Here is a 23,417-nt window from a genome sequence, read left to right on the forward strand (position 1 = left end):
AGTTTCCTGGATCGTATGTGTAGTCACGGAGATTTGCACACATCCGGATACAATGTTCATACAGGGACCTGCGTACAGAAAAAGGAAACCGTGATAAAAAGAGCAAATAATTATTATAGCATCAATTCATCAAACAGCCTTCTGGTTGTTTTTGTTGTGGATATTTCAAATAATTACAGTATTTCAGCCATATACCGGTAATGGAAGTTAGTTAACCTAATCACACTTTGCAATATTAAACTAAATTAAGTCAATAACAAAATCTAAGTGGTTTAAAAGAACAAACCAACTTGCTGGTAAGCAAATAACGCTTTTTATTCAACAAACTGCATAAACAGTTTATCAGTCAACACTTCCCAAGAGCAGTGTGGCTTTTAGTCACATTGAAGGGTCTTGTTCACACATTGTGAAACTTTCAGTTCTCCAACTTCTTGTAACAGATTAAACAATAACAGATCATTGCACATCCAGGAGCAAATTTATACTAATTACGTTGGCTCATACTAAACATACATTTTTTTAAATGTATAATCATCATTTTAAAGTTTCAAATAAGCGTAAACAACGACAGTCCGTATAGCCAAGAGGTTAAGACAAATCTAAAAGACACCGGTTTCAGCCCTTTCAATGCAACAATTTTTTTTGTTCTTCGTAATTTTCTTGTAATTATCATGGAGCTCCACAGGTCCATCTTTAAATTAGATCAAGAAATTTAAGGCAATTATTTAGACATTATATATACTCCATCTGTGAACAAATCTCTTCAATGCGACCAGAAATATTGTCATGAAGTAGGTTGGGATCAAAAGAAAAACGTTGGACTAAGAAAGCAATAACACAGAATATGTATGAAAACATAATGTTAAGGCAAATTATCATTTAAGTCCCAAATCATACAAATATAAGTTGTCCTCCAACTTTAAAATTAATAAATATACTTAAACTGATATACCCCACAATCTTAAAAGATCATGGGATGCATAAGAACAGGATTTTTAACTGTTTATCAAACATTCAAAACATGTTCCTTATGTGTTCATTATACCAACTACAGCCTTCTGTATTTCCGCCTCCTCTGGTGAGAGTTCCCTCCCCTGATCTATAAACTCATCTTTGGTTGCAAGGCACTCCAAGGCATTACTGGCTGTAAACACATGAGAACATCTGTTAAAACAATTTAGTATAAACATAAAGTTCAGGGTTCGACACTCAGGCACGTCCGACAGACATTGTCTAGTAAGATCGGTGGTCGGGCTAGTAAAACTGCGGGCTAGCTTGTCCGACTGGTCGTACATAAAAAAAAATCTGTACTGATTCATATAACTATAACTAACTGCTGTGAAAACCTTTATTTTTAATGTGTTAAATTACTCTCGTATCCGTTATTTACATTAAAACAAAACTTGTGTATTTAAATAAACGCGGAGCATTCACATGATACATCTCTATTTTTAGACGCAAAGGAGAGCTTCCTGTAGAAATTGCTTGTTTCCATTAGGTCACAATATACTTCAAGATTTCCTACACAAATTCAATGTGAAAGCAATAACTTTAACAAAAAATAAAGTCAAACTTTTGCGCATAGACATCCCCATAACCATACCTTTTCTTAAAGAACATTCCAAGCCGCAATTATTTAAACAATAAAAAAGGGGGGTCATACGTTATGCAAGAAAGAACTCGACGCGAATCAGCGGTCACTGTTTTATGGCCATCTATTTACCGGCTTCGTACCAGTTGAGAAGGGTTTCCCGCCATCTGTCAAAGTCTCATGTAGTCTCCAACCTTCAAGCAAAAGAGTGAATTTTTGTTAAACATCAATGTTTTCCCTACCACATGCACAAAGAAACATTCTAAAATAAAGCCATGGCAAGTGCCCCTACAGAGAATTGTGTCTTCTTATAAATGATGTTCATGTTATTAGAGAGTATAGCATTGCACTCCAAAATATTTTAGTATATTGTAACCTAAAGGAGAAATTTATTCTGATTAAAATGTGTTTTTCTTGCATATTATTATCGTCCTATGCATATTGCAGCAAAATATTAGGTTTGGCTGGATTCTGTCCATTTGGCCATTTTATATCATATTTTCACACGCGGGTGTTTTCGGTCCGAAGAAGGCAATTTTAGGCCTGTTAAAGCTTAAATGTCCCTTTAAGATTTAAAGTTGTTGTGTTCAATATATGCAACAAAATACCAAAACAAACCAAATGGACAGGCATGTGGGGCTTATGCGGGGTGGGGAAAGAATGAATTTGGTAGATATTTTCATTCAAAGCAATTTTGATAATGCCTTTTTTGTCCTTTTTTTTTTTTAAATCACCCCAAAAATGTCAATTTCAAAGCAAAAAAAATCCAATTTCATCACAGACAATAAGCAAATTGGTGAAAATGAGAGATCAAAGATACTTTGAAGTGTAGAAATCAATAAGCCTCCAATAACTTGTTGTTTCGCACCAATAAAAGTGTAAAATCTTGAAAGCGCTTTGTTGCTCGGAGCCAATTTGTTTACAAGCTGCAAATGATATATTCTAGCATATAATGTCATGGGTGCCTTTAAACTGCAGAAGATGGTCAATATTCACTGCCAGCTCTCATTAAGAGGTTAAAGATAATACAAAATGTCATGTTTTGGGCACAAAATAAGTACTTTTGACTATTTTTATGGTGGCAATCTGGTCAAAATGGGGCTTCATAACCGAGCCAAAGACAAAAATGCTCATTTTGGGGGTCCAGAATGGAAGCAAAGGTAAAAATGAACAAGACACACACATGTAGGTAAGCATTAAAAGCTTAGAAATGAGGTTTCATGTTGTAACAGGGACAGAAAGGCAGCTCAGATCAATGCAAGCTTCCTGAAAGGGGTTTCTGGAATTTCTTCTGGGGACACAGCTTCCCGCAGAATTCTCAACACAACAAAGATCATTGATCCATGTCACCTTTGTATGAAAAGACAAGCGAATAAGGTCAATACTTCCCTTAAATCACTGAATGAGAGAAGCATGTACCAAATAAAAAACAAAACTGGTTGCTGAAATGCCAAATTTTGGCAAAAAGATCCCTCTAAGGTTAATAATGAAGGGGAAACTTGCTACAACAATCCTATGTTTAAGTCGGACGCCACATCCTTTCAAGCCGGGACCATGACTGTAAGCATATTGTGAGAAAACAATACCAAACACAAGCTAATTGTAGGGTTACAAGTAGCTTATAAACTCAGATGTACTGCATACATGCTTAGGAACAAGGATAAACCAGTTAAGTGCCAACTTCCGCTGCCAACAAAGCATGAGCTTTACGTGTCAGGACGCGGAGCTATCAATACAAACTGCACAGGGAATTGCACGACGGCAAGGATTTGAGTGACCACAAACCTTATTATGACAGTAGTTCACACCTTAAGCATTATAACTATGCTTATTTGCTTGTGTACATGATAATAATCTAGTATTATTACCTGTTTTGCCATCAACAACCCTTCTCCAGTTGCCCTCGGCTAAGTCCCAGACATTTCTCTACCTGAAAAGGTCAAAATACCCAATAGAAATAGGTATAAAATGAAAAAAGAAAATGCATTTATGTATTGTATGTGTATTTCTATGAATAATAGCAAGTGATAAAGCTTGTTATGTTCATGATTGAACTAAATATGAAAGCTGGCTCAGTTAAGTGTCTGCTGCACTGTCCAAACTGTAAAAATGTTCGCCATTCCATGTCGGTGAAATGGGGCTCTGTTTGAATGTTCATGCTTTACGCACAAGCTATTGTTGCGTTACTGGATCACGGAGTCCCTGGCGTTGAATTCTGACTTCATGTTGCACATTAACGCTACACGGTCAACCAAAATGCCTTTGAATTTAAGTCGGAAAGCAATTTAGCCCTTATTCGCCTATATAAGGGTGGGGGTCAACTTGAAAAACAACTATTCCAGATCAAATAATCTGAATTCATGCATTTAATGCACTTATATTCTTCTCTTTTGCTAAGAAATGACCAAATATCAGCTTTCCCAGTCATATTTTGCACTTGCAGATGATATTTCATTTTTACCTAAAGTTAGTTTAGGTCACAATATACTAAAAGATTTCCTACACAAATTCAATGCGAAACCAATAACTTTAACAAAAAATAAAGTCAAACTTTTGCGCATAGACATCCCCATAACCATACCTTTTCTTAAAGAGCATTCCAAGCCGCAATGATTTAAACAATAAAAAAGAGGGGTCATACGTTATGCAAGAAAGAACTCGACGCGAATCAGCGGTCACTGTTTTATGGCCATCTATTTACCGGCTTCGTACCAGTTGAGAAGGGTTTCCCGCCATCTGTCAAAGTCTCATGTAGTCTCCAACCTTCAAGCAAAAGAGTGAATTTTTGTTAAACATCAATGTTTTCCCTACCACATGCACAAAGAAACATTCTAAAATAAAGCCATGGCAAGTGCCCCTACAGAGAATTGTGTCTTTTTGTAAATGATGTTCATGTTTTTAGAGAGTATAGCATTGCACTCCAAAATATTTTAGTATATTGTAACCATTACCTAGTAAAGTTGTAATGAATATTAATGATTTTCTACAGTGTCGTAAAACTGAAGAGCATGATTTTACAACTTCTATTGAAAATCGGTATCGTCAATGTAAACATTTTTGCGTAGCAGACAAGAGAATGTAATTTAAAGAATGGCTTTGTTCAAGTTCGGATTTTCGTCCGACAAATCAGTTAATAAAAAAGAATCCGACGCTTAAACTGACACAAAACGTAAATATGAAGAAACACGAAAACGTCAATTTTATCCTAGATGGAAAATCGAGTCAGTTCCCATGGATTGAATTTGAAAAAAAAATCTGGTGTTCACTGATTATTTACTGATAAATCCTGATTAAACAGTTATATGACACAATTGTGTTCATTTGCTATGTAATTTGTGGTCTAGTAGACATCAGGTTCGGGCTAGTACATTTTAAGAGGAGCTGGTCCGATGGTCTTACTGTAAAAAAAGTTAATGTCGAACCCTGTAAAGACAATCTTACAGAAATAATTGTAAACAAGACTATTGCCAAGCAATATATGTCCCCTACCGGTGAAACACCATTATTTTCATATTAAAAAAATATATATATATATTTGTTGCCATAGCAACCAGATTCTTGACGTAGGAACAAAATGAAAAGACCTGCATAATCAAAATATTACCATCTGTCCATGTTTCAAGTTTCATGAAAAAATATGAAGAACTTTTAAAGTTATCGCAGGATCCAGAAAAAGGTGACGGACAGACTGACAGACAGACGCACAGAGCGCAAACCATAAGTCCCCTCCGGTAGGGGACAATAAATATAGTGTTTGCTTTACATTCAAAATCTGTACATTAGTTATTGCATTGATGATTTTAAGTGTGTTTCATCAAAGAATGTACACAATAAATGGAATATTTTATTATGCCCCCCTTCGAAGAAGAGGGGGTATATTGCTTTGCTCTTGTCGGTCGGTCGGTCGGTAGGTCGGTCGGTCCGTCCGCCAGATGGTTGTAAGACGATAACTCAAGAACGCTTGGGCCTAGGATCATGAAACTTCATAGGTACATTGATCATGACTCGCAGATGACCCCTATTGATTTTGAGGTAACTAGGTCAAAGGTCAAGGTCACGGTGACCCGAAATAGTAAAATGGTTTCCGGATGATAACTCAAGAACGCATACGCCTAGGATCATGAAACTTCATGGGTAGATTGATCATGACTTGCAGATGACCCCTATTGAATTTGAGGTCACTAGGTCAAAGGTCAAGGTCACAGTGATTCGAAATAGTAAAATGGTTTCCGGATGATAACTCAAGAACGCATACGCCTAGGATCATGAAACTTCATGTGTAGAATGATCATGACTCGCAGATGATCCCTATTGATTTTCAGGTCACTAGGTCAAAGGTCAAGGTCACGGTGAACCGAAATAGTAAAACGGTTTCCGGATGATAACTCAAGAACGCATACGCCTAGGATCATGAAACTTTATGGGTAGATTGATCATGACTCGCAAATGACCCCTATTGATTTTCAGGTCACTAGGTCAAAGGTCAAGGTCAAGGTGACCCGAATATAGTAAAATGGTTTCCGGATTATAACTCAAGAACGCATACGCCTAGGATTATGAAACTTCATGGGTAGATTAATCATGACTCCATATGACCCCTATTGATTTTCAGGTCACTAGGTTAAAGGTCAAGGTCATGGTGACCTGAAATAGTAAAATGGTTTCCGGATGATAACTCAAGAACGCAAACGCCTAGGATCATGAAACTTCATGGGTAGATTGATCATGACTCGCAGATGACCCCTATTGATTTTCAGGTCACTTTGTCAAAGGTCAAGGTCATGGTGACCTGAAGTAGTAAAATGATTTTCGGATGATAATTCAAGAATGCATATGCCTAGTCAGTGAAAACCAAGATTTGGTCAGGGAAAAGTCAGTGAAAAGTCGGGGAATTTTATTTCATCAGGTTGGTGGCAACCCTGATAAACTATATAGCAACTTCATATTTGGCTTACTGGGGGGCATTGTGTTTCTCAAAAAATCTTGTTGTTGTTGTGTTAGGATGTTTGTATACTGACACCGTAAACGTGCGCTATACAAACAATTGGAACACCACAGTCATGTAATATTCGTTATAAATTCAAAGTATTTACAGGTACTTGTTAAAAGAAAAAACATTTGCAAATTTGCTGGCCAAGAATGTTAATAACTGGTAACAACATTTTTACCTCTTGTAAAGCACCACATTCAAAGTTGTTTTCTTCTGCACAAATGTTTACTGGCCCATCTTGAAAAAGAAGGAAAAATGATTTGTTTGTGTTTATGTTAAAATAGGAAAAGCTATGTAAACAGGAAATATTCCACCCAAAGTAAGATTTGTGTAAATACTTTACATAACTTTGGAATTTTACGTTACCGATTACTTCTTATCACAGGCAACTGCTCATCTTTAAGACTTGTGAACTGGATATGTGGCCATTAACCTTAAAAATGTTCTTTATTGAACACACACTCAATGAAACAAGAAATAACCAAACCCCAATAGGCTGTTAGGATATAGGATATACATGTATACAAGTAATAAGTGACTAGCATATTTAGGGAAAGTTTGATAACGGTTCAATAAAACCTGTAAGACTTAGAGAGCGGAAAGCCGTCTGCCCATCCATCCACCAAAGGTGATCTTATAATATTTCATGTCAAGAAGTATAAAAAGGAAAATAATATTGCAATTTAGGAATATTATTATTATCATCATCTGCCAAGTGCCAAAAACTGAAGATATTTTTTATAAAGCTAAAACAACAGCTTTAAAATAACCATTGTGTCTTTATTGCTTCATTGTTGGGAGTTATTAAGGTTAATATTTTACTGAGACAATGTCAAACGTTTTGTAGATTATTTTGATAAATATGTTTGTATAAGGGCTACTCACTGTGACACTTATAGGACATGGGTTAAATAACCAGTCTTGGCACATGTGAGGTTGGTTGGATGTCAGATGACATACTAAGATGCTGGATAAGCAAATTTGTTTACGTACCATGTTTTTGTTACCATAAATTAACAAGGCTCTGTAGAAATCCGCCAGTTAAATCCTTGCATCATGACTTCAATTGTAGCATTGAGAAGAAGAGCCCATAACAGTTTCCTTCCGAATGTCACAACTGTGAGGTATCTAGGGGGAATCCCTATTTGCAACACTTCAGACTGGCAATGAGGCTTCCTGAAATAGTGGCAGGAATGTTTGTTAAATTGTATTTCATAGGTATAATGTTCACATAATGTTCTATCTATCTTATATACAGTATCTGTCAGTACTTTGTAACTTATGCTGCATAAAAACATTGCACATGTTCGCTCACAGCAATAACTTTGGAAGTTTTTCAATTGTATCTATTAACAGCTTGTGCAAGAGCTAACAAAAAACCTGTAAAAGGGACACAGCTCATTCAGCATTGTGCAATATACCATGATCCAGCGTTCTCTCTTACCAAAGAACAATTCAACCACAAATGTTCAGCAACATACAATCACAAACCATTTGGAAACATGAGGACTTCATATGTTGTGGCATGGCAGACTTTTAAGTAACCTGCCTGAAAACTGATATTCTAGTGGTACTAAAGAATTATCATTTGTGTCTAAAACCATGTTTATCATTTTATTATATTGGAAAATGTATTGAATAGACAATCTGAATCACATTTGCTTTTTCTCCAATTCAGAATTACTTATGTACAATGAAAAACCCTACATTTTGGCCTAAGTCACAGCAAAAAAAAAACACTACTGTCCTTCATTCTTGTCTATTATCACATTAAGTATTTCCGTGGTAAATAGGAGAGATAGCACTAAAATTAAATTAAACGAGAATCAAAAAAGATTTGATACACCATCAGCAAAAAAGATCTGATACAACATCAAAAGAAACAATCAATGAAGTTGATATCATTTTAAATAATTGGAAATTCATGACACATAAATAAATAAATATCTTGGTTATTTGGAAGCACTGATCAAATTATTTTAATGCAAAAAATGTCAGTTTCACCACAAATATAATCAAAATAAATAAGTGGTGACTGTGTGCAACCCCAAGAATTTTAACAATATTAATAATGTCAGACCCAAGCACTTGCAAGCAGATGTACACTTTTTGTTTAAGTGAAGGAGTTGAATGGGAAAATTTATTTAAAATGGTTTTGTAGTTGATTTTGGCTTCAAATGACGGATTCCATCATGAAAGGACACTCATTACCAAGAATCAATTGATATTGGCATAGAGAGATGTTTTCTTTCAGATTTAACAAGTAGGTCACGAGTGTTTGTTGGTAAACAATAGCCAGGGTGCATACATGAAATACTGCCAGAATAGCTGACCAGCTAGAAAACAGGGTTAGAGTATAAATCAGGGCCCTCACACTACTTTTGGGGAAGGGGTCCGCAGCCCTTAGGAGGGGGAATTTTCGCGGCGTTTCCCTTTTTGGGGGATTTTTTTACTTACTCTCTCATTATTACATTTGTACATGTTTGCACTATATTCATTGCATTTTTTATAATTTAGTATGTTTGCAAAGATTAAATTCAAATAGAATTGAGATATAATAATCATTAGACACATCTTTCTATTAAAAAAAAAAAAAAATTTTTTTTTTTTTTTTAGGGGGAATTTTTCCCCCAAAAAAGGAGAAAAAAGTATACTTTTCAGGTGGGGGACTGCCGCCAAAGTTCGGCGGCAGATTTAATAGATTGAGGGCCCTGTAAATAGATGATAATTTTTTTTTAAGAGCAAATTTCCAGCCTTCAGTAATGTCTTCAAACAGTTGCTTTCAAAATATACAAGCTACTTAACTAACAAAACAATTTAGTTATGATAAATTTACTTAAAATCTTTACATTTTCCCAAAGAGGTGAGAAAAATGCTGTTATGAAATTCACAGGCACTACTGACTAGGCATAAGTTGCTCCCCCCAACCAGCTACTACCCCCTACCAAAACCCTCAAAATTGTCCATTTTTTATACGAAACATTATATAGACAATTGTTATACGAATTCAATGTGAATGACTGTCCAACCAAATTATGCAAGCTTGCAATGTATTTTCGTGGTAGCCAGATCGATTCAAGGAAACGTTTTTGCAAGTTTGCAGTTTGATGACTGCTGTATGATAGACTTATGTGAAAAGGCATTGATTTATTCATTAAGAATGAAGTCTTTTGCATTGTTTAATACCAATAGTTTGCGAATCAGTTGAAAATTGATAGAGTAGTGAGCTTCTGATATTGGCTGGTGTCACATACCTTGCTATATGTATATATATAATATAAGTAAAAAAAAATTAACTACCATTTTTTGTTTTGAAATTTTGTTAAACACATTGACAATTTTGGGGGTTTTGGGAGGGGGTAGCAGCTTGATAATGGGGAGCAACTAATGCTGATAATGCTGAGTGAGAGTGATGAAAACGTTATGAGTAATGTAACAGCAAAATACACAATTTTCTGTGGTGATATACGTTAAATCAAGTATGCTGAAATAAATTTAAAATAACGATAAATATCAAAAACGAATTATGAAATCACTACTATTCGACATTGGTTTCTAATTGAATCAACTTCCGAAATATATACTGTCCGAAACGCAAGCATAAAACGTAGTATAATTGTTGGGTTATAATGTCATTGTTTTATTAAAAACAAAAAGAACAAATTACTCAAGGATATAATTTCCTGATTACAACACGATTGTTTTACCTTTAAATTGCAATTAAAACAAAGAGTAAGGTCTAAAAACAACACCATTAATAAAGTTCTTGAAAGTGATCTCCCCTGATTAGTTGTCACTGGGGTGTCAGACTATTCACCCCAAGACAATTCACGCCCTGGACAATTCACCCCCATAATTTGATTTCCTTGGACAATTCACCCCCAAAGACAATTCACCCCAAGACAATTCACCCCCATACTTTTTAAATGATATTTTTTGTCATTTGCCTAAGTCATATTTGATTATAAGTTGGGGACGATTGAACTTTACCAGTACGTACAAAAGAATGGAAAAGCGTATAATTGTATATTTGCTATGCGCGCAGCACCTAACACCTAGCGAAACCCCTAATAATCCTTTTTGTAATATATATATTCCTTAGTATCGGGGGCTACCGCCCCAAACCCCCGCTTTGTCAATAGTGAAAAACAACTGCGTGCCGGTAAAGTTCAATCTTGCCATAAGTTGTGAGCAGATGTTTTGGGGTTATAATCCCGGGGTTATAATTTTGACTTTGCAGCTCAATTTTGACGTGAAAATAATGAAATGCAGTATGTAAATGAAAGATGACATTGTGATTTTGTCACATGGAATGCAACCAATGTATTTTTTTATAAACTGTGTGACAACATATAAAATTGAAATTCTACTTAAATGTACCCCGGGTACTCTTAAGTATACTTAAATGTACACCGGGTACGGAAAATATACTGAAACATACCCAGAAATTCTAACGCTAAATTGGGCTCGATTGGTCATTGTCGGCTCGGGTACTACTTAAATGTACCCCGGGTACTCTTAAGTATACTTAAATGTACTCAAGGTACGGTAAATATACTGAAACGAACTCGGGAATTCTAACGCTAAATTGGTCGTTGTCGGATTTTTCATCAAATTAATTATGGTCATAAGTATGTCGATATTATATAACATTTCGTCTTTATATTATCGGAACTACTGTTCAAAAAGCATTTTGAGTAAGTTTTTTTTTCAAAGAGAATTTTGTTTCGTATTCCGTAGCGCTTTTTACGACATGGGATTTTAGTCGGGAATAAATATCGGGTACATTATAAAATGGCCGGGTACGTGTGAGCATATTTACCAAAACCGGGGTACATTTAAGTATACTTAAGAGTACCCGGGTACACGTAAGTAGTACCCGAGCCGACAATGACCAATCAAGCCTAAATTGGTCGTTGTCGGCTCTTTACAAATTAATCATGTTCATATTTATGTCAATATTCTGTAAAATGGCCTCTATATTATCGAAACTCCTACTTAAAAAAACATTTTGAGGATTTTTTTAAAGAGAATTTTGTTTCGTATTTCATAGTGCGTTTTACGAGATCGGATTTTCGACGGGAATAAAACTCATGTACAGTCTTAATTTGCCGGGTACGTGTTTGTATAATTTTCGAACGCGGGGTACATTTAAGTATACTTTAGAGTACCCGGGGTACATGTAATTAGTATCCGAGTCGACAATGAACAATCGAGCTACACTATGTAGGTCGTCCGGTTAACTCAGTGGTTGGTACACGAATTCTCACCAAGACGACCCGGTTTCGATTCCCGTTCCCGTCGCATTTGATCTTGGTAGTTGGTCATTATATCGGACAGGTGTGGTTCTTAATGGGTACTGCGTGCAACACGCCACTGCACAATACACAACCAAAATGGACAATCTTTTAGTAAATAGCTGGAAATTGCAGCTCTAATTCAAAATCGTTCCAACTTTCGAGAGTTTGGTAAGTTTATAAGGTGGAAGTGTTTGGAAACAAGCCGGATCTACACCTAATGGCACGAATTCAATGCCAACTTACGGCGAATGCGGGTTTTGCTGTTAGTCACCATACCGGTCCGGTGGGGTTTTCTCCGAGCATTCCGCACACACCCGCAACAAAACCACACCAAAATTGACTGTCGTTTAGCAATTAAATACCGGTAACAAAAGTTCCAAATGTCGTCCAACCTTTCGTGTATCTATTACGTTAGGTAGGAATGCTGGGGCACACACCAGGTCCTCACATTATGTTGCCTCAGGCGCGAAATGACCTCATTAACTTTGAAATACACATATAGGCTGCAGAATGTAGTATACTGTTTTAGGGGTATACAACGCCGCTTTGCAGGTGATTGAGATATAGGTGAAAACGCAAACACATTAAAATTAGAGTTAGAGTAAAAACGCAGTGTTTCAGGAAAGAAATACATGTATATGCAAATAAAATTCTATTTATTTTTAATATTTTTTATTATTTTATTCTTTAAATAGTAAAAAGTGGGTTATAAATGTATCAAATATCCAAGTATATTCAATTTAATTTAACAAATACAATTTACGAGAAAAGATCGATTGCTTGTTAACGTTTAAGTTATATCGAGATGCATAAAAATATTACGGGTTTTACTTTTATAGTCATACTCATCTCTAAATAATACTCCTTCTTTGCTTTTTATTTAAACTACCACATTGCAAGTATGCTTTTTTGACAACGTTATTATCAAACTAACAGACACAGCTTTATGCTATTATCAAAATATGGATTAAGGAAAATAATGGACACAGATCTGTAAACCAGATTTTTTTTTATGTCCACCAGTCTATACTGGGGAACATATTGTTTTTGTCCTGATTGTTTGTTGGTTTGTTTGCGTCAAACTTTAACATTGGCCATAGCTTTTGCAATATTGAAGATAGCAACTTGATATTTGGCACGCATGCGTATCTCATGGAGCTGCACTTTTTGAGTGGTGAAAGGTCAAGGTCAAGGTCATACTTCAAGGTCAAAGGTCAGATATATGGGGGGGGGGACATAGTGTTTCACAAACACATCTTGTTAATACTAGTAACGCTCGATTGGTCATTGTCGGCTCGGGTACTACTTACATGTACCCCGGGTACTCTTAAGTATACTTACATATACTCCGGGTCCGATAGTTATACTAAAAGTACGCGGGAATTTTAACGCTTAATCGGTCGTTGTCGGCTTTTTTGTAAATTAATTATGTTCAAATTTATGTCAATTTTCTGTTAAATGGCTTCTATATTATCGGAACTCACACTCAAAAACATGTCGATGCAGTTGTTTTTTAAAGAGAAGTTTGTGTAAGATAAACAATATCGTTTAACGGTAATCGGTAGCGCGTTTTATGACATCGGATTTTGGGTGGGATTACAACTCGGGTACAGTCTAATATCGACCGGGTACGTTTTAGCATATTGACCGTACCCGGGGTACATGTTAGTATACTTAAGAGTACCCGGGGTACATGTCAGTAGTACCCGAGCCGACCATGACCAATCGAGCACTAGCAACACTTTTCGGTTCGATTTAAATTAAATTCCGTTCCGTTTTGGCTTTAAGATTTGTGTCGGTTCATGTATTCTTTCTTATTAAAATAAAACTTAAATTGAGTCAAATTTTTTTGCAGAGCTGAGCCCGTTTATATCCGGTCGAGTTACAAGTTACCTAAGCCATTCTAAGACCGGATACATAATCCAAATCTTGTGTTCCACGGTCGCACACACTTGTTGTTATTTTATTTTTTTTCCAACAAATCCAATTTCACCCCAGGAAACCCGATACCTTGAGGGTCGTGTAATACCATAGGGGACAGTGCTGTGCATTTTGGCATGAACTTACATAGGGTAAGTAAATTGGAAAAAATTAATTTTTCAAAGTCAAATTTGAAACAACTGTGTATTAACATTGATAACAAAGGTATCGGCCTACATGTAGAAAAAATCCTGACAAATTTTCTTAAAAAATGAGCAAAATGTGGCTTCCTGAGGTAGAAGATCGGGCAAAACGGGCCATGTTCAGGCATTTAGCGGAGAAAAAACTGCTTTAATTTGCAAGCCACTGCCTTTATTAGGGGTTTATACAAACTTTCACATGTCTGCCATAACCTCTCAGCAGGGTTTTTCCAGAAAACTATTTATTGTGGAGAAATTTGCGTTTTTAATGACCATGTTGGGAAAACATTGATACCATCTGGGGAAGACCAGGAAACCATATGTGGGCAGTGACTTAATGATTCTTTTTCAGCCATTTTGTTGCAATTTCTTTGCTTTGTATAGGCCTACAGTAAGTGTATGTGGGCACATATGCATTCAATTGTACTTTTAATTCCTTATATATGATCAATAGTGCCTTTTCAACATTCTCGAGTTTTATTTCTTTTTATCAACACTAGTTTGGAAAATATAAAGAAAGACTTGACTGCTTTGTACCATACATTAATTGGTTAGGTGCATACATGTAAAAATGATGTCTTAATAAGTGTATATGGGGTTTTTATGTAAAATATTTATGTGGCGTGTTCTGAGACTTTTGGTGCTAATTCGGCAAGTGTCATAATGAGAAAAACTCATTTGAAATAAGTCGCTAAACTTGCGTTTAATTTTATTTAGATTGCCTTAAGTTTTCTGTGATTTTACTGTTCACCGTATTTAAGTAACATTTCCTGTCTATCCCACTTGCAGATGTAATAATGCAAGTTGCCAACCAAAATGGGACTAATAAAAGCTCATATAACAGCTAGTTGCTGTAACAAATTTACAATCACAAGCAGTCTTTGATTTTGTGCAATGACAATGATAGATTTTAGAGTAACAATAGCTCTCACGTTGCTATAATATGTTTGAATGTTGAACACATTTTACCTATACTCACTTTATTACAGTATGCATTTTTAATAATTTATATTCCATCAAACCTGTGATCATATGTGTTGCGCAAAATTCATTGATGCATCTACATATGAGGTTTTTAGAACCCAGGAAGGGCCAATGTAATGTTTCTTTATCAGAGAACACAGTGACCTTTGACCTAATGGCCAAATAATGTAGTGTGATCATGTAAAACTCATTTAGGTCAGGTGTATCTACATAGGAAGTCTGAAGATTGCAGATGGAAGCATTATTGTTCTGAAGACAACATGAAGGTTTTCTATGAGAGGATGAAGTGACATTGACATTTAATTGATCTTGTGATCTTACACTGGATTTGACCTGTAAAACTCATTGAGATGCATCAATATATAATTTTTAAAGGCTGTAGGTGGAAGCACTTCCATTATACAGTCCATGATAAAGTTTTTAATAAGAAATTTAAGTGACCTTGACCTATGACCTAGTGACCTAAAAGACGGTGGGGTGTATATAAAAAGCTAATGAGGTTGCATCAACATATGATATTTGAATGTTGTATGTTCATTTGTTCAAAATTTATTTCATGAAAATAAATCGGGCGGACAAACGGACAAAAAATCGGGGACGGACGTAACATACTGGAACAGGGACGGTCGGGACAAACTGATTCCTATATAGCTATATAGCCCCCCAAACAGACTTTGTGGCGGTATAATAATGTGTGTGTGTGTGGGGGGGGCAACACTAGCATTGTGATAGCTTTTTTACATATCTAAAGTGGACATTGAATAACCACATTATATATAAGACAAAGGATTCACGTTTCTGAAATGATGTTGGATGAAAGCAAAATAATATCATTGAATGTATTAAAAAGCATTAAAAGTACATTTGTATGCATATGTGCCCACATACACTTACTATAGGCCTCTACAAAGCAAAGAAATTGCACTAAAGTGGCTGAAAATTAGGCTTTTTGTCACGAAAAAGAATTATAAAGTCACTGCCCACATATGGTTTCCAGGTCTTCCCCAGATGGTATCAATGATTTCCCAACATGGTCATTAAAAACGCAAATTTCTCCACATTAAATAGTTTTCTGGAGAAACCCTGCTGAGAGGTTATGGCAGACATGTGACAGTTTGTATAAATCCTTTAATAATGGCAGTGGCTTGCAAATTAAAGCAGTATTTTCTCCCCTAAATGACTGAACATGGCTCGTTTTGCCCGATCTTCTACTTCAGGGAGCCACATTTCGCTCATTTTTTTAAAGAAAATTTGTCAGGATTTTTTCTACATGTAGGCCAATACATTTGTTATCAATGTTAATACACAGTTGTTTCAAATTTGACTTTGAAAAATTTAATTTTTCCAATTTACTTACCCTATGTAAATTAATGTCAAAATGCACAGAACTGTCTCTTATGGTATTACACGACCCGCAAGGTATCGGGTTTCCTGGGGAGGATTTTAACATTTGTATTGCCATCAAAGTTTTCTAATCGAAAAAGTATTGGCAAGTTCAAGTATCATATGCTACCAAACGAGTTTTCGGTCAGTGAAACTGTGTCAGCAAATAAGTATTCTGGATAAGAAATAAAGATTGTAAATTATTCCGATGTACTGTCCGGAGATTCTAGCTTCCATAATTAGCTGTTAATTTGCACAGGACGTACAGAAAAACAGTTGTAAACGGCCTCTTCACTGAAATATAACAGTGAAATACAGTAACCTGTCTGAAGCTTCAAAAACATCAGGGGATAATCGTGTGTTAATAAAGCCACCTTTATATATAGATGAGAACATGATATGTGTGTTTTAATGATTAATTTACGTTTTTACGTTTATTACCATATACAACATTCATGTAATAATTTTTAAGTCACACTTGTGTGAACAACTTGATCTACGCTATTTAAATCCATTTTGTTTTATTTTGCCGACAATCTACTCATAGTATGCACAAATCGACAATAAGCAAACGTCGTATGTAACAATACATGTTACATGTAAAACTTATTGATTCGAAAGGACAACTTCACAAATGTAGACTTAAAACGGATGCTGTGTTTAGACAGTAATATCAGTTATTCTTAATACTTTCAATTGTTTCAAAAGCACATTCATGTAAAAAGTTTTTTCTAAGATGTATACGTTTTTTATATAGTTGTTTTTTTATATATATAATTTTGATAGTTGGTAGACACGCCTTAGTAATATTTTACTTCAGTGCTCAGAATGAAACTGGCATTCAGAAATATTTTAGTATGAAAAGCATAATAAATATCGATTCTAATCATAACTTGAAACCCGTATCTTTAAGACATTTTAATTGTTATTCCCATGTGATAAGTATACATACGTTTCATTGTCACGTTCATGCCACCGTAAACATTTCTTTAAACATGGATTCTAAAATGTGATCGCATCTGTTTTTATGTTGTTTGTTTTTTCTAAATTGAGCGCGATTCCATGCGGGGCATGGATCTTGAGCTGATTTTCAAGAAGAGCAACACGTGTTATAGTATCATGACCTAGAATATTGTAAGCCTCATAAACGGTTGACTATACGCACACGTCCTTAACTCGTTGAAAACAATCAACAGTTGACATCGTTCTTAAGATTATAACATAATAAATAAATAATAAGTTGAACCAATTATATATTAAAACAGTTGAATATATTTACGATCTCCCGCGTAATTGGTTTCAGTACATTTCAGCTGTTTTATTAACTGATAAAAATAACTTAAAAGTTAAAAGTTAAACACATAAAATAATGTGGTTTTCGAGTAACGTAAAACTCAGTCTTTACGTCCATGAGCCTTTCATTAAGAGTTTTACAGCTAAACATTATAAAACAAGTAGTGATGATACTAATCGTGTTATCATAAGTAGGGGTAACAATTTAAACATTATAAAACAAGTAGTGATGATACTAATCGTGTTATCATAAGTAGGGGTAACAATTTAAACATTATAAAACAAGTACTGATGATACTACTCGAGTTATCATAAGTAGGGGTAACAATTTAAACATTATAAAACAAGTACTGATGATACTAATCGAGTTATCATAAGTAGGGGTAACAATTTGACTTTGATGAGAATATGAGTCTGCATCTCCAAAGTTATCTCATGTTGCACTAATTATAGGGACTGGGTCTCTAAAAATATGTTTCCAGAAATCAAGACTTATTCACCCCACACTTCCAAATGACAGTGATTAAAATGGTTGTTGTGTTCCAATGTCACGTTTCAGAAAAACATAATCAAACTCATGCGCATTTTTCAATAAGTGCTATATATTTTATATTTAAGTACATTTAATTGACACCATTCGCACGACTGACGTTTGTGGAGAGAACATGGCGATTGATTTGTAGCATCAGACACATAAGTATAATCGTGACCAAGGTTGTAAAGTGATACAACTGAAACAAAGGAAATTTGTGTCCAATCTATATATCAAAAAGACATGGTCTTAAGACGTTCGCTTTTTTTAAGTCAACAAAAATGTGTTTGAAAATTTTAAGGAAATATACATACTTGAGTGTTGTGTCAACAAAATGAGCGTAACAGGCGACGAAACATGATCTTGTCACGTTCTTTCCGTGAGTTAATGTTACGTGAATAAAGTAAGCGAGTAACAGGCAACGGCGTTTAATGTTGTCGCGTCATTTCTGTGAGTTAATTGCACTCACTTGAATTCAGTTAGCAAGTTCAATCAATCAAACAATCCAATAAAAACGTCATTTTATAAAGTAAACCAACAAGTGAGATATTAGTTAGTATAAAAAAGCTTATACGAGACGTCAGCATCATCTACGTCTTCCTGTGCATATTTGAGGCGCAAAGATCAAGATTATTAATCACCAGACAGGAAACACAAGACAATTAAGAAAGTATTTATTGAGTGGTCTTCCGGAAGCTTCGGCACTGCTTTGGAAGATTGAACGCAAAGAGCTCGATAGCGGCCTCAGAAAGCCGAAATAGCGCAACACTTAAAAAACTAACGGAAATCTGTTTGAATTATATCATCAAGTGCTACATCAATGTATTGTTCTAGCATAATAAGCCAAATATAAAACTTACTACATAAACAAATGACCTTTCTTCACACTATTGTGAAATAATTGTAACAAAATTACTTAACCATGAAATGTGTAATAAAGCCAGTTTGTGTTGAGGCCTGTTTGACTTGCTTCCAATTCTTGGTTACACATTTTAAATCCAGAGGGCGACAATGCGATAGTACGATGGCGACAATGCGATAGTAAGATGGCGACAACGCGATAGTACGATGGCGTCAATGCGAATGTACATTAACGACAGTGCGACAATACGATGGTGACAGTGCGATAGTACAATGGCGACAATACGATAGTGCGATAATACGATGACGACAGTGCGACAATACGATGGTTACAGTGCGATAGTACGATGGCGACAATGCGACCATGCGATAGTGCGATCATACGATGACGACAGTGCGACAATACGATGGCGACAATGCGATAATACGATGACGATAGTGCGACAATAGGATGGCGACAGTGCGATAGTACGATGGCGACAATGCGACAATGTGATCGTGCGATAATACGATGACAACAGTGCGATAGTACGATGGCGACAATGCGATAGTACGATGGCGACAATGCGATGATACGATGGCGACAGTACGATATGACTATCGCATTGTCGCCATCGTACTATCGCGTTGTCGCATTGTCGCCATCGTAATATCGTATTGTCGCCATCGTACTATCGCGTTGTCGCATTGTCGCAATCGTACTATCGCATTGTCGCCATCGTACTATCGCATTGTCGCCATCGTACTATCGTACTATCGCATTGTCGCCCTCTGGATTTTAATGTGTAACCACGATGGCCATAACGGTGTTCCGTACTGTTGTGACTCGAGTAAATATAATCGGTCGCAAAAGTTTCAATAAGTCCATGTTCTGTAAAAGAAATCGTGACAAAAAAAGAACACAATGTTACACTTTGTATTCTTAAGAATGTAAACAAAAACGTTTATTTCAAGTAAAGATGTAAGAATACACAAAATACCAGCCCCTACAACTAGTAGAAAAACAAAATTATCATGCCATATTTCCCGGCATATAAAGATGAATTCTGCTTAAGTTTCCTTAAAATGTATTTAGTAAAACGCTCTGTTTTTTAAAGGGGTATTTTCACGTTTTGGCAAATTTAAAAAATTTAAAAATATTTGTTTCAGATACGCAAATTTCCGTTGTAGTTATGCTATTTGTGATGGAACAGTAATACTTAAAATTTACCATGCTCTTAAATATCGATTATATGCATCTTTTGACGATTTAAAAGCCTAAAAATTATAAAGCGTTGCAACGCGAAACGATTAAATAATTTAGAGAGTTCTGTTGTTGTCGTTATATTTTGTGATACTACAAGGATTGCTTATATAAAGTATAAAATACATCTTTCATTGTATGAGCACGGATGGCCGAGTGGTGTTAGCGAAATACTTTTTACTCCAGGGGTCAGTGGTTCGAGCCCAGTTGAGGGTTTCTTTTTCCTTTAAATTTATTCTTGTGTTTTTTACTGGAGCTTTTTTGATCCAATGTTTACATTTATCAATATAAGGCATTTAATAACATACTTCAATACATGCCAAAATATGTGAAATATTTACGGAACGAAGAGAAACTCCTAACATACTAACATCACAGAACCATGCTATATAAAGTTCTGAGCCTCCTTTTATTATTGTCACAGAAATAAATAATAAGTATGCTTAGCAGTTGTATTCCTGAAAAGGATATGATGTATTATATATTTATAATCGCTCTTAAGTTCTCAACCTATCATACCATTGTTTTAAAATACATAAATAAATACAACACTAATGCTAATAGTAAATGCAGTTTAATTTCATAATTTATATTGACAGTCTGTGTAATATTGACATTCTTTGAAACTGATTGCAAAACGAAAGAAAATTTTGGAATTTCAACACAAGAATGTGATAAAAGCCTTCATGTTCATACAGTGTATAGCACACTTTAAAATACACATATTAATATATGAATTATGACTTTGTGAGCTTTTCTTCAAATGGGTCACATTATCGACATTTGTTTTCAAGTTAAGATTCAAGTTGAATGCAAGATGGATGAATTATCAATATGAAAGCATTCTTTTCGTGTGTTTTTTTTATCACAAATTAGTTTTATAATTAGTGTAAGCATCACAAACAAAGAAACAAGTAGTTGTAGTTGAAGTTAAAGATTCTGTTTATCCAAAAAAGCTTTTGAATGGAATACAAAATATAGTGATGCTATATGGATCTGTATGAGGTGCGACATTTTTATTTATTTTTATATTAAATTTCGGTGATCATTAAATATATCTTCTTTTTTTCATTAAGAATTATTTTCAAAACATTTTGTGTTTTTTGTATGAGCTCAGCTGAAATTTAATTGTATATGTGCCAATCCCTTCCAATGCTTGAATTATTATACCTCTATTGCTTGGGATCGTTCCCATTTCACCCAAATCAAAATTAACTTTCTAGCACAGACCAGAAACATTTGGGTTAATAAAACACTTCTTTCTCTTTTTAAATGTGGTCACCACATATTTCCACCAATTGATTAAACTAAATATGTATAGCAAAAACGCTTGGTCATGGTAAAAAAATAAAATTGTATGCATAAAAAGAAGAAAATCATTAGCGCATGCGTAGTGATCAAGGTCTTGCAATCGCTTGAACATTGTTCCCACAGATGGGATGTGACTGTCCGTCATTTAATGTCAAGAAGTAGCTTCCGATTAAAGCTGCTTTTGTTGAAAGATAAGTCAATATTTATTTAGAAAAACTCTAATATGCACATCTTGAAACAATTACTCCACTTATGGATACTTTCCGAAATTGCTATATACAAACTGTAAATGATATCAGCTGATATCTAAGTGTTTTGGCGATTTTAAGGGTTCTTTTCAATGAAACCATCCAGTTCAGTGTAAATCTTTGTAGCGTAGGTGTTTCGATTTTTAAAGAACGCAAGAAAATCAGATAAGGGAAATGATTGACTCATTTTCTGGTTTCTTGAACAATAGAAACAACAAACAAACAAACAATCAATACAAACGCTATCTCAAATCAAAGGTATACCATTTTTTTATTTTCTTGGGTATGCATACATTAGACATGCGCCTTACTTACTTACTTAACTTAAAATGAGAACGCACTCAGGTAACTGTACATATGTTCCCGTTCACCCTTTACCACTTAGATACGTATTTTGACACATTTGTGGTCCCTTAGAAAGTTTAATTTAATTTAAGACCTTTCTTATTACATTCAAGTTTAAAAGGCTTCATTTCAAATACTGAGCAAACAGCTTAAAACCTGAACAGACATCAAGTTACTCGCGGGCTGTTCGGGTTGTATGCTGTTTGCACATTGCCATTTTCACTTTGCTTCTGATTTGGAAAAGGTTAATAAGTTTTAAGATGCAGGGGCATGAATATTTAAATAAGTTTTAAACGTTGTGGTGCGTATTCAAATACAACTTTCATGATGTAAACGAAACAAACACTAATGGCTCAGTTGAGGAAATGCAAAATACATGAAAAGTAAATATTAAAAGGGTAAAAATATAACATGCAATTATGGGACTTCCCCTTTTCTATCCGGATACTACTTTTATAATTATAATGGTAACCGGACATACAAAAATTCAGATATTCTTTGCAATTGGAAAAGTTTTCCTATTAATTGGATTATAAACATTGACTCGTGCGAATAATGCTTATAAATATCTAGAGACAATACTTTCTTGAACATTAACGTTGTATCGGGCAATTTTTTTGTTAACTTGTTTATCGTCCTATAATATTCAAAATCAGCGGGTGTTTGTTAAACATTTGTTTATAAACATAGTTTTAAACAGAGGCAGGAATGGCGGCCATGTTTTTCAGTCAACCGGAACCATTTTCGAAATTGTCCAAAATATCATTAGGACAAATCTTCTGACCAGGTTTCATGAAGATCGGACAATAAATGTGGTTTCTAGAGTGATAACAGGGTATTACTAGAGCCATATATAGCCATATAAGGGAAAATGCCCCGCTCTTTTGTTGCCATGTTTTTCAACCAACTGGAACCATTTTCGAACTCGTCCAAGATATCATTAGGACATATCGTCTGACCAAGTTTTATGATGATCAGACAATAAATGTGGCCTCCAGAGTGTTAACAAGGTTTTACTACGGCCATATTATGAATAATGCCCCGCCCCCTGGTGGCCATGTTTTTTAAGCAACCATAACCATTTTCGAACTCGTCCAAGATATAATTGAGACAAATCGTCTGACCAAATGTCATGAATGAAGATTTGACTATAAATGTGGCCTCTAGAGTGTTAACAAGGCAAATGTTGACGCCGCACGACGCACAACGCACGACG

At 35.2% G+C, this 23,417-nt stretch overlaps 2 long non-coding RNA genes across 4 annotated transcripts in view; one reads left to right on the forward strand and one right to left on the reverse strand.

Moving 5' to 3' along the window:
• The window catches only part of LOC127867238 (uncharacterized), a 169,570-nt gene that overhangs the window by 68,924 nt on the left and 77,229 nt on the right, over positions 1-23,417 (forward strand). The gene's annotated exons all lie outside the window — the stretch shown is intronic.
• On the reverse strand, positions 1,649-10,373 carry LOC127867230 (uncharacterized). 3 transcript variants are annotated; one of them, XR_008043380.1, is made up of 6 exons: positions 10,289-10,373; positions 7,575-7,757; positions 6,760-6,818; positions 4,304-4,354; positions 3,460-3,521; positions 1,649-1,785 (listed from the first exon to the last, which is right to left on the reverse strand). It is a non-coding gene; the product is annotated as an uncharacterized LOC127867230 (long non-coding RNA). The 3 variants fall into 3 exon arrangements; XR_008043378.1 differs by having other exon boundaries at positions 4,233-4,354; XR_008043377.1 differs by lacking the exons at positions 6,760-6,818; positions 7,575-7,757; positions 10,289-10,373 and having other exon boundaries at positions 4,304-4,533.

This window comes from Dreissena polymorpha, chromosome 2 (genome assembly GCF_020536995.1).
Source record: "Dreissena polymorpha isolate Duluth1 chromosome 2, UMN_Dpol_1.0, whole genome shotgun sequence".
Taxonomy (NCBI): domain Eukaryota; kingdom Metazoa; phylum Mollusca; class Bivalvia; order Myida; family Dreissenidae; genus Dreissena; species Dreissena polymorpha.